Source organism: Vanacampus margaritifer, chromosome 5 (assembly GCF_051991255.1).
Source record: "Vanacampus margaritifer isolate UIUO_Vmar chromosome 5, RoL_Vmar_1.0, whole genome shotgun sequence".
NCBI classification, from domain to species: Eukaryota; Metazoa; Chordata; class Actinopteri; order Syngnathiformes; family Syngnathidae; genus Vanacampus; species Vanacampus margaritifer.
Window position 1 is genome coordinate 1,556,956 of NC_135436.1, and position 12,347 is coordinate 1,569,302.

Sequence of the window (12,347 nt, forward strand, 5' to 3'; positions counted from 1 at the left end):
TAGGGTTTCAAATTAGGGTTAGGGTTACAAACAAGGGGTTTTAGAATAGAGTTAGGGTTTCAAACTAGGGTTTAACATTAGGGTTAGGGATTCAAACTAGAGTTTAACATTAGGGTTAGGGTTTCAAACTAGGGTTTTACATTAGTGTTAGGGTTTCAAACTAGTGTTTTACATTAGGGTTAGGGTTACAAAGAAGGGGTTTTAGATTAGGGTTAGGGTTTCAAACTAGGGTTTCAAATTAGGGTTAGGGTTTCAAACTAGTGTTTTACATTAGGGTTAGGGTTTCAAACTAGGGTTTCAAATTAGGGTTAGGGTTACAAACTAGGGTTTTACATTAGGGTTAGGGTTTCAAACTAGGGTTTTGCATTAGGATTAGGGATTCAAACTAGGGTTTTACGTTAGGGTTTCAAACTAGGGTTTTATATTAGGGTTAGGTTTTCAAACTACGGTTTCAAATTAGGGTTAGGGTTTCAAACTAGGGTTTAACATTAGGATTAGGGTTTCAAACTAGGGTTTTACATTAGGGTTAGGGTTTCAAACTAGGGTTTTGCATTAGGGTTAGGGTTTCAAACTAGGGTTTCAAATTAGGGTTAGGGTTTCAAACTAGTGTTTTACATTAGGGTTAGGGTTTCAAACTAGGGTTTGAAATTAGGGTTACGGTTTCAAAATAGGGTTTTACATTAGAGTTAGTGTTTCAAACTAGGGTTTCAAATTAGGGTTACGGTTTCAAACTAGGGTTTTACATTAGGGTTAGGGATTCAAACTAGGGTTTTACGTTAGGGCTAGGGTTTCAAACTCGGTTTTTAAATTAGGGTTAGGGTTACAAACTAGGGTTTTACATTAGGGTTAGGGTTTCAAACTAGGGTTTTACGTTAGGGTTAGGGTTTCAAACTAGGGTTTAACATTAGGGTTAGGGTTTCAAACAAGGGTTTTACATTAGGGTTATTGCTTCAAACTAGGGTTTTACATTAGGGTTAGGGTTTCAAACTAGGGTTTTACATTAGGGTTAGGGTTACAAACTAGGGTTTTACATTAGGGTTAGGGTTTCAAACTAAGGTTTTGCATTAGGGTTAGGGTTTCAAATTAGGGTTAGGGTTTCAAACTAGTGTTTTACATTAGGGTTAGGGTTTCAAACTAGGGTTTCAAATTAGGGTTACGGTTTCAAACTAGGGTTTTACATTAGGGTTAGGGTTTCAAACTAGGGTTTCAAATTAGGGTTACGGTTTCAAACTAGGGTTTTACATTAGGGTTAGTGTTTCAAACTAGGGTTTCAAATTAGCGTTACGGTTTCAAACTAGTGTTTTACATTAGGGTTAGGGTTTCAAACTAGGGTTTTACATTAGGGTTAGGGTTACAAACTAGGGTTTTACATTAGGGTTAGAGTTTCAAACTAGGGTTTTGCATTAGGGTTAGGGATTCAAACTAGGGTTTTACGTTAGGGTTAGGGTTTCAAACTAGGGTTTTATATTAGGGTTAGATTTTCAAACTAGGGTTTCAAATTAGGGTTAGGGTTTCAAACTAGGGTTTAACATTAGGGTTAGGGTTTCAAACTAGGGTTTCAAATTAGGGTTAGGGTTACAAACAAGGGGTTTTAGATTAGGGTTAGGGTTTCAAACTAGGGTTTAACATTAGGGTTAGGGATTCAAACTAGAGTTTAACATTAGGGTTAGGGTTTCAAACTAGGGTTTTACATTTATGTTAGGGTTTCAAACTAGGGTTTTACATTAGGGTTAGGGTTACAAAGAAGGGGTTTTAGATTAGGGTTAGGGTTTCAAACTAGGGTTTCAAATTAGGGTTAGGGTTTCAAACTAGTGTTTTACATTAGGGTTAGGGTTTCAAACTAGGGTTTCAAATTAGGGTTACGGTTTCAAACTAGGGTTTTACATTAGGGTTAGGGATTCAAACTAGGGTTTTACATTAGGGTTAGGGTTACAAACTAGGGTTTTACATTAGGGTTAGGGTTTCAAACTAGGGTTTTGCATTAGGGTTAGGGATTCAAACTAGGGTTTTACGTTAGGGTTAGGGTTTCAAACTAGGGTTTTATATTAGGGTTAGGTTTTCAAACTACGGTTTCAAATTAGGGTTAGGGTTTCAAACTAGGGTTTAACATTAGGGTTAAGGTTACAAACTAGGGTTTTACATTAGGGTTAGGGTTTCAAACTAGGGTTTTGCATTAGGGTTAGGGTTTCAAACTAGGGTTTCAAATTAGGGTTAGGGTTTCAAACTAGTGTTTTACATTAGGGTTAGGGTTTCAAACTACGGTTTCAAATTAGGGTTATGTTTCAAACTAGGGTTTAAAATTAGGGTTAGGGTTTCAAACTAGGGTTTTTATATTAGGGTTAGGGTTACAAACTAGGGTTTAACATTAGGGTTAGGGTTTCAAACTAGGGTTTAAGATTAGGGTTAGGGTTACAAACTAGGGTTTTACATTAGGGTTAGGGTTTCAAACTAGGGTTTTGCATTAGGGTTAGGGTTTCAAACTAGGGTTTCAAATTAGGGTTACGGTTTCAAAATAGGGTTTTACATTAGAGTTAGTGTTTCAAACTAGGGTTTCAAATTAGGGTTACGGTTTCAAACTATCGTTTTACATTAGGGTTAGGGATTCAAACTAGGGTTTTACGTTAGGGTTAGGGTTTCAAACTCGGTTTTCAAATTAGGGTTAGGGTTACAAACTAGGGTTTTACATTAGGGTTAGGGCTTCAAACTAGGGTTTTACGTTAGGGTTAGGGTTTCAAACTAGGGTTTAACATTAGGGTTAGGGTTTCAAACAAGGGTTTTACATTAGGGTTAATGCTTCAAACTAGGGTTTTACATTAGGGTTAGGGTTTCAAACTAGGGTTTTACATTAGGGTTAGGGTTACAAACTAGGGTTTTACATTAGGGTTAGGGTTTCAAACTAGGGTTTTACATTAGGGTTAGGGTTTCAAACTAGGGTTTCAAATTAGGGTTACGGTTTCAAACTAGGGTTTTACATTAGGGTTAGGGATTCAAACTAGGGTTTTACATTAGGGTTAGGGTTACAAACTAGGGTTTTACATTAGGGTTAGGGTTTCAAACTAGGGTTTTGCATTAGGGTTAGGGATTCAAACTAGGGTTTTACGTTAGGGTTAGGGTTTCAAACTAGGGTTTTATATTAGGGTTAGGTTTTCAAACTACGGTTTCAAATTAGGGTTAGGGTTTCAAACTAGGGTTTAACATTAGGGTTAGGGTTACAAACTAGGGTTTTACATTAGGGTTAGGGTTTCAAACTAGGGTTTTGCATTAGGGTTAGGGTTTCAAACTAGGGTTTCAAATTAGGGTTAGGGTTTCAAACTAGTGTTTTACATTAGGGTTAGGGTTTCAAACTACGGTTTCAAATTAGGGTTATGTTTCAAACTAGGGTTTAAAATTAGGGTTAGGGTTTCAAACTAGGGTTTTTATATTAGGGTTAGGGTTACAAACTAGGGTTTAACATTAGGGTTAGGGTTTCAAACTAGGGTTTAAGATTAGGGTTAGGGTTACAAACTAGGGTTTTACATTAGGGTTAGGGTTTCAAACTAGGGTTTTGCATTAGGGTTAGGGTTTCAAACTAGGGTTTCAAATTAGGGTTACGGTTTCAAAATAGGGTTTTACATTAGAGTTAGTGTTTCAAACTAGGGTTTCAAATTAGGGTTACGGTTTCAAACTATCGTTTTACATTAGGGTTAGGGATTCAAACTAGGGTTTTACGTTAGGGTTAGGGTTTCAAACTCGGTTTTCAAATTAGGGTTAGGGTTACAAACTAGGGTTTTACATTAGGGTTAGGGCTTCAAACTAGGGTTTTACGTTAGGGTTAGGGTTTCAAACTAGGGTTTAACATTAGGGTTAGGGTTTCAAACAAGGGTTTTACATTAGGGTTAATGCTTCAAACTAGGGTTTTACATTAGGGTTAGGGTTTCAAACTAGGGTTTTACATTAGGGTTAGGGTTACAAACTAGGGTTTTACATTAGGGTTAGGGTTTCAAACTAGGGTTTTGCATTAGGGTTAGGGTTACAAACTAGGGTTTACCATTAGGGTTAGGGTTTCAAACTAGGGTTTTACATTATGGTTAGGGTTTCAAACTAGGGTTTTACATTAGGGTTAATGCTTCAAACTAGGGTTTTACATTAGGGTTAGGGTTTCAAACTAGGGTTTACCATTAGGGTTAGGGTTTCAAACTAGGGTTTTACATTATGGTTAGGGTTTCAAACTAGGGTTTTACATTAGGGTTAGGGTTACAAACTAGGGTTTTACGTTAGGGTTAGGGTTTCAAACTAGGGTTTTATATTAGGGTTAGGTTTTCAAACTACGGTTTCAAATTAGGGTTAGGGTTTCAAACTAGGGTTTAACATTAGGATTAGGGTTTCAAACTAGGGTTTTACATTAGGGTTAGGGTTTCAAACTAGGGTTTTGCATTAGGGTTAGGGTTTCAAACTAGGGTTTCAAATTAGGGTTAGGGTTTCAAACTAGTGTTTTACATTAGGGTTAGGGTTTCAAACTAGGGTTTCAAATTAGGGTTACGGTTTCAAAATAGGGTTTTACATTAGAGTTAGTGTTTCAAACTAGGGTTTCAAATTAGGGTTACGGTTTCAAACTAGGGTTTTACATTAGGGTTAGGGATTCAAACTAGGGTTTTACGTTAGGGCTAGGGTTTCAAACTCGGTTTTTAAATTAGGGTTAGGGTTACAAACTAGGGTTTTACATTAGGGTTAGGGTTTCAAACTAGGGTTTTACGTTAGGGTTAGGGTTTCAAACTAGGGTTTAACATTAGGGTTAGGGTTTCAAACTAGGGTTTTACATTAGGGTTAATGCTTCAAACTAGGGTTTTACATTAGGGTTAGGGTTTCAAACTAGGGTTTTACATTAGGGTTAGGGTTACAAACTAGGGTTTTACATTAGGGTTAGGGTTTCAAACTAGGGTTTTGCATTAGGGTTAGGGTTTCAAACTAGGGTTTCAAATTAGGGTTAGGGTTTCAAACTAGTGTTTTACATTAGGGTTAGGGTTTCAAACTAGGGTTTCAAATTAGGGTTAGGGTTTCAAACTAGTGTTTTACATTAGGGTTAGGGTTTCAAACTAGGGTTTCAAATTAGGGTTACGGTTTCAAACTAGGGTTTTACATTAGGGTTAGGGTTTCAAACTAGGGTTTCAAATTAGGGTTACGGTTTCAAACTAGGGTTTTACATTAGGGTTAGTGTTTCAAACTAGGGTTTCAAATTAGCGTTACGGTTTCAAACTAGTGTTTTACATTAGGGTTAGGGTTTCAAACTAGGGTTTTACATTAGGGTTAGGGTTACAAACTAGGGTTTTACATTAGGGTTAGAGTTTCAAACTAGGGTTTTGCATTAGGGTTAGGGATTCAAACTAGGGTTTTACGTTAGGGTTAGGGTTTCAAACTAGGGTTTTATATTAGGGTTAGATTTTCAAACTAGGGTTTCAAATTAGGGTTAGGGTTTCAAACTAGGGTTTAACATTAGGGTTAGGGTTTCAAACTAGGGTTTCAAATTAGGGTTAGGGTTACAAACAAGGGGTTTTAGATTAGGGTTAGGGTTTCAAACTAGGGTTTAACATTAGGGTTAGGGATTCAAACTAGAAATTAACATTAGGGTTAGGGTTTCAAACTAGGGTTTTACATTAGAGTTAGGGTTTCAAACTAGTGTTTTACATTAGGGTTAGGGTTACAAAGAAGGGGTTTTAGATTAGGGTTAGGGTTTCAAACTAGGGTTTCAAATTAGGGTTAGGGTTTCAAACTAGTGTTTTACATTAGGGTTAGGGTTTCAAACTAGGGTTTCAAATTAGGGTTAGGGTTACAAACTAGGGTTTTACATTAGGGTTAGGGTTTCAAACTAGGGTTTTGCATTAGGGTTAGGGATTCAAACTAGGGTTTTACGTTAGGGTTAGGGTTTCAAACTAGGGTTTTATATTAGGGTTAGGTTTTCAAACTACGGTTTCAAATTAGGGTTAGGGTTGCAAACTAGGGTTTAACATTAGGATTAGGGTTTCAAACTAGGGTTTTACATTAGGGTTAGGGTTTCAAACTAGGGTTTTGCATTAGGGTTAGGGTTTCAAACTAGGGTTTCAAATTAGGGTTAGGGTTTCAAACTAGTGTTTTACATTAGGGTTAGGGTTTCAAACTAGGGTTTCAAATTAGGGTTACGGTTTCAAAATAGGGTTTTACATTAGAGTTAGTGTTTCAAACTAGGGTTTCAAATTAGGGTTACGGTTTCAAACTAGGGTTTTACATTAGGGTTAGGGATTCAAACTAGGGTTTTACGTTAGGGCTAGGGTTTCAAACTCGGTTTTTAAATTAGGGTTAGGGTTACAAACTAGGGTTTTACATTAGGGTTAGGGTTTCAAACTAGGGTTTTACGTTAGGGTTAGGGTTTCAAACTAGGGTTTAACATTAGGGTTAGGGTTACAAACTAGGCTTTTACATTAGGGTTAGGGTTTCAAACTAGGGTTTTGCATTAGGGTTAGGGTTTCAAACTAGAGTTTCAAATTAGGGTTAGGGTTTCAAACTAGTGTTTTACATTAGGGTTAGGGTTTCAAACTAGGGTTTCAAATTAGGGTTACGGTTTCAAAGTAGGGTTTTACATTAGGGTTAGGGTTTCAAACTAGGGTTTCAAATTAGGGTTACGGTTTCAAACTAGGGTATTACATTAGGGTTAGTGTTTCAAACTAGGGTTTCAAATTAGCGTTACGGTTTCAAACTAGTGTTTTATATTAGGGTTAGGGTTTCAAACTAGGGTTTTACATTAGGGTTAGGGTTACAAACTAGGGTTTTACATTAGGGTTAGAGTTTCAAACTAGGGTTTTGCATTAGGGTTAGGGATTCAAACTAGGGTTTTACGTTAGGGTTAGGGTTTCAAACTAGGGTTTTACGTTAGGGTTAGGGTTTCAAACTAGGGTTTTATATTAGGGTTAGATTTTCAAACTAGGGTTTCAAATTAGGGTTAGGGTTTCAAACTAGGGTTTAACATTAGGGTTAGGGTTTCAAACTAGGGTTTCAAATTAGGGTTAGGGTTACAAACAAGGGGTTTTAGATTAGGGTTAGGGTTTCAAACTAGGGTTTAACATTAGGGTTAGGGATTCAAACTAGAGTTTAACATTAGGGTTAGGGTTTCAAACTAGTGTTTTACATTAGTGTTAGGGTTTCAAACTAGGGTTTTACATTAGGGTTAGGGTTACAAAGAAGGGGTTTTAGATTAGGGTTAGGGTTTCAAACTAGGGTTTCAAATTAGGGTTAGGGTTTCAAACTAGTGTTTTACATTAGGGTTAGGGTTTCAAACTAGGGTTTCAAATTAGGGTTACGGTTTCAAACTAGGGTTTTACATTAGGGTTAGTGTTTCAAACTAGGGTTTCAAATTAGGGTTACGGTTTCAAACTAGGGTTTTACATTAGGGTTAGGGATTCAAACTAGGGTTTTACATTAGGGTTAGGGTTACAAACTAGGGTTTTACATTAGGGTTAGGGTTTCAAACTAGGGTTTTGCATTAGGGTTAGGGATTCAAACTAGGGTTTTACGTTAGGGTTAGGTTTTCAAACTACGGTTTCAAATTAGGGTTAGGGTTTCAAACTAGGGTTTACCATTAGGGTTAGGGTTACAAACTAGGGTTTTACATTAGGGTTAGGGTTTCAAACTAGGGTTTTGCATTAGGGTTAGGGTTTCAAACTAGGGTTTCAAATTAGGGTTAGGGTTTCAAACTAGTGTTTTACATTAGGGTTAGGGTTTCAAACTACGGTTTCAAATTAGGGTTATGTTTCAAACTAGGGTTTAAAATTAGGGTTAGGGTTTCAAACTAGGGTTTTTATATTAGGGTTAGGGTTACAAACTAGGGTTTAACATTAGGGTTAGGATTTCAAACTAGGGTTTAAGATTAGGGTTAGGGTTACAAACTAGGGTTTTACATTAGGGTTAGGGTTTCAAACTAGGGTTTTGCATTAGGGTTAGGGTTTCAAACTAGGGTTTCAAATTAGGGTTACGGTTTCAAAATAGGGTTTGACATTAGAGTTAGTGTTTCAAACTAGGGTTTCAAATTAGGGTTACGGTTTCAAACTATCGTTTTACATTAGGGTTAGGGATTCAAACTAGGGTTTTACGTTAGGGTTAGGGTTTCAAACTCGGTTTTCAAATTAGGGTTAGGGTTACAAACTAGGGTTTTACATTAGGGTTAGGGCTTCAAACTAGGGTTTTACGTTAGGGTTAGGGTTTCAAACTAGGGTTTAACATTAGGGTTAGGGTTTCAAACAAGGGTTTTACATTAGGGTTAATGCTTCAAACTAGGGTTTTACATTAGGGTTAGGGTTTCAAACTAGGGTTTTACATTAGGGTTAGGGTTACAAACTAGGGTTTTACATTAGGGTTAGGGTTTCAAACTAGGGTTTTGCATTAGGGTTAGGGTTACAAACTAGGGTTTACCATTAGGGTTAGGGTTTCAAACTAGGGTTTTACATTATGGTTAGGGTTTCAAACTAGGGTTTTACATTAGGGTTAATGCTTCAAACTAGGGTTTTACATTAGGGTTAGGGTTTCAAACTAGGGTTTACCATTAGGGTTAGGGTTTCAAACTAGGGTTTTACATTATGGTTAGGGTTTCAAACTAGGGTTTTACATTAGGGTTAGGGTTACAAACTAGGGTTTTAAATTAGGGTTAGGGATTCAAACTAGGGTTTTACGTTAGGGTTAGGGTTTCAAACTAGGGTTTCAAATTAGGGTTAGGGTTTCAAACTAGGGTTTACCATTAGGGTTAGGGTTTCAAACTAGGGTTTTACATTATGGTTAGGGTTTCAAACTAGGGTTTTACATTAGGGTTAGGGTTACAAACTAGGGTTTTACATTAGGGCAAGTGTTTCAAACTAGGGTTTCAAATTAGCGTTACGGTTTCAAACTAGTGTTTTACATTAGGGTTAGTGTTTCAAACTAGGGTTTCACATTAGGGTTAGGGTTACAAACTAGGGTTTTACATTAGGGTTAGGGTTTCAAACTAGGGTTTTGCATTAGGGTTAGGGATTCAAACTAGGGTTTTTACGTTAGGGTTAGGGTTTCAAACTAGGGTTTTATATTAGGGTTAGGTTTTCAAACTACGGTTTCAAATTAGGGTTAGGGTTTCAAACTAGGGTTTAACATTAGGATTAGGGTTTCAAACTAGGGTTTTACATTAGGGTTAGGGTTTCAAACTAGGGTTTTGCATTAGGGTTAGGGTTTCAAACTAGGGTTTCAAATTAGGGCTAGGGTTTCAAACTAGTGTTTTACATTAGGGTTAGGGTTTCAAACTAGGGTTTCAAATTAGGGTTACGGTTTCAAAATAGGGTTTTACATTAGAGTTAGTGTTTCAAACTAGGGTTTCAAATTAGGGTTACGGTTTCAAACTAGGGTTTTACATTAGGGTTAGGGATTCAAACTAGGGTTTTACGTTAGGGCTAGGGTTTCAAACTCGGTTTTTAAATTAGGGTTAGGGTTACAAACTAGGGTTTTACATTAGGGTTAGGGTTTCAAACTAGGGTTTTACGTTAGGGTTAGGGTTTCAAACTAGGGTTTAACATTAGGGTTAGGGTTTCAAACTTGGGTTTTACATTAGGGTTAATGCTTCAAACTAGGGTTTTACATTAGGGTTAGGGTTTCAAACTAGGGTTTTACATTAGGGTTAGGGTTACAAACTAGGGTTTTACATTAGGGTTAGGGTTTCAAACTAGGGTTTTGCATTAGGGTTAGGGTTTCAAACTAGGGTTTCAAATTAGGGTTAGGGTTTCAAACTAGTGTTTTACATTAGGGTTAGGGTTTCAAACTAGGGTTTCAAATTAGGGTTAGGGTTTCAAACTAGTGTTTTACATTAGGGTTAGGGTTTCAAACTAGGGTTTCAAATTAGGGTTACGGTTTCAAACTAGGGTTTTACATTAGGGTTAGGGTTTCAAACTAGGGTTTCAAATTAGGGTTACGGTTTCAAACTAGGGTTTTACATTAGGGTTAGTGTTTCAAACTAGGGTTTCAAATTAGCGTTACGGTTTCAAACTAGTGTTTTACATTAGGGTTAGGGTTTCAAACTAGGGTTTTACATTAGGGTTAGGGTTACAAACTAGGGTTTAACATTAGGGTTAGGGTTTCAAACTAGGGTTTTACATCAGGGTTAGGGATTCAAATTAGGGTTTTACGTTAGGGTTAGGGTTTCAAACTAGGGTTTTATATTAGGGTTAGGTTTTCAAACTACGGTTTCAAATTAGGGTTAGGGTTTCAAACTAGGGTTTAACATTAGGGTTAGGGTTTCAAACTAGGGTTTTACATTAGGGTTAGGGTTTCAAACTAGGGTTTTGCATTAGGGTTAGGGTTTCAAACTAGGGTTTCAAATTAGGGTTAGGGTTACAAACTAGTGTTTTACATTAGGGTTAGGGTTTCAAACTAGGGTTTCAAATTAGGGTTACGGTTTCAAAATAGTGTTTTAAATTAGGGTTAGGGATTCAAACTAGGGTTTTACGTTAGGGTTAGCGTTTCAAACTCGGTTTTCAAATTAGGGTTAGGGTTACAAACTAGGGTTTTACATTAGGGTTAGGGTTTCAAACTAGGGTTTTACGTTAGGGTTAGGGTTTCAAACTAGGGTTTAACATTAGGGTTAGGGTTTCAAACAAGGGTTTTACATTAGGGTTAATGCTTCAAACTAGGGTTTTACATTAGGGTTAGGGTTTCAAACTAGGGTTTTACATTAGGGTTAGGGATTCAAACTAGGGTTTTAGGTTAGGGTTAGGGTTTCAAACTAGGGTTTATATTAGGGTTAGGTTTTCAAACTACGGTTTCAAATTAGGGTTAGGGTTTCAAACTAGGGTTTAACATTAGGGTTAGGGTTTCAAACTAGGGTTTCAAATTAGGGTTAGTTTTACAAACAAGGGGTTTTACATTAGGGTTAGGGTTTCAAACTAGGGTTTAACATTAGGGTTAGGGTTTCAAACTAGGGTTTTTATATTAGGGTTAGGGTTTCAAACTAGGGTTTTACATTAGGGCAAGTGTTTCAAACTAGGGTTTCAAATTAGCGTTACGGTTTCAAACTAGTGTTTTACATTAGGGTTAGTGTTTCAAACTAGGGTTTCACATTAGGGTTAGGGTTACAAACTAGGGTTTTACATTAGGGTTAGGGATTCAAACTAGGGTTTTTACGTTAGGGTTAGGGTTTCAAACTAGGGTTTTATATTAGGGTTAGGTTTTCAAACTACGGTTTCAAATTAGGGTTAGGGTTTCAAACTAGGGTTTAACATTAGGATTAGGGTTTCAAACTAGGGTTTTACATTAGGGTTAGGGTTTCAAACTAGGGTTTTGCATTAGGGTTAGGGTTTCAAACTAGGGTTTCAAATTAGGGCTAGGGTTTCAAACTAGTGTTTTACATTAGGGTTAGGGTTTCAAACTAGGGTTTCAAATTAGGGTCACGGTTTCAAAATAGGGTTTTACATTAGAGTTAGTGTTTCAAACTAGGGTTTCAAATTAGGGTTACGGTTTCAAACTAGGGTTTTACATTAGGGTTAGGGATTCAAACTAGGGTTTTACGTTAGGGCTAGGGTTTCAAACTCGGTTTTTAAATTAGGGTTAGGGTTACAAACTAGGGTTTTACATTAGGGTTAGGGTTTCAAACTAGGGTTTTACGTTAGGGTTAGGGTTTCAAACTAGGGTTTAACATTAGGGTTAGGGTTTCAAACTTGGGTTTTACATTAGGGTTAATGCTTCAAACTAGGGTTTTACATTAGGGTTAGGGTTTCAAACTAGGGTTTTACATTAGGGTTAGGGTTACAAACTAGGGTTTTACATTAGGGTTAGGGTTTCAAACTAGGGTTTGGCATTAGGGTTAGGGTTTCAAACTAGGGTTTCAAATTAGGGTTAGGGTTTCAAACTAGTGTTTTACATTAGGGTTAGGGTTTCAAACTAGGGTTTCAAATTAGGGTTAGGGTTTCAAACTAGTGTTTTACATTAGGGTTAGGGTTTCAAACTAGGGTTTCAAATTAGGGTTACGGTTTCAAACTAGGGTTTTACATTAGGGTTAGGGTTTCAAACTAGGGTTTCAAATTAGGGTTACGGTTTCAAACTAGGGTTTTACATTAGGGTTAGTGTTTCAAACTAGGGTTTCAAATTAGCGTTACGGTTTCAAACTAGTGTTTTACATTAGGGTTAGGGTTTCAAACTAGGGTTTTACATTAGGGTTAGGGTTACAAACTAGGGTTTAACATTAGGGTTAGGGTTTCAAACTAGGGTTTTACATCAGGGTTAGGGATTCAAATTAGGGTTTTACGTTAGGGTTAGGGTTTCAAACTAGGGTTTTATATTAGGGTTAGGTTTTCAAACTACGGTTTCAAATTAGGGTTAGGGTTTCAAACTAG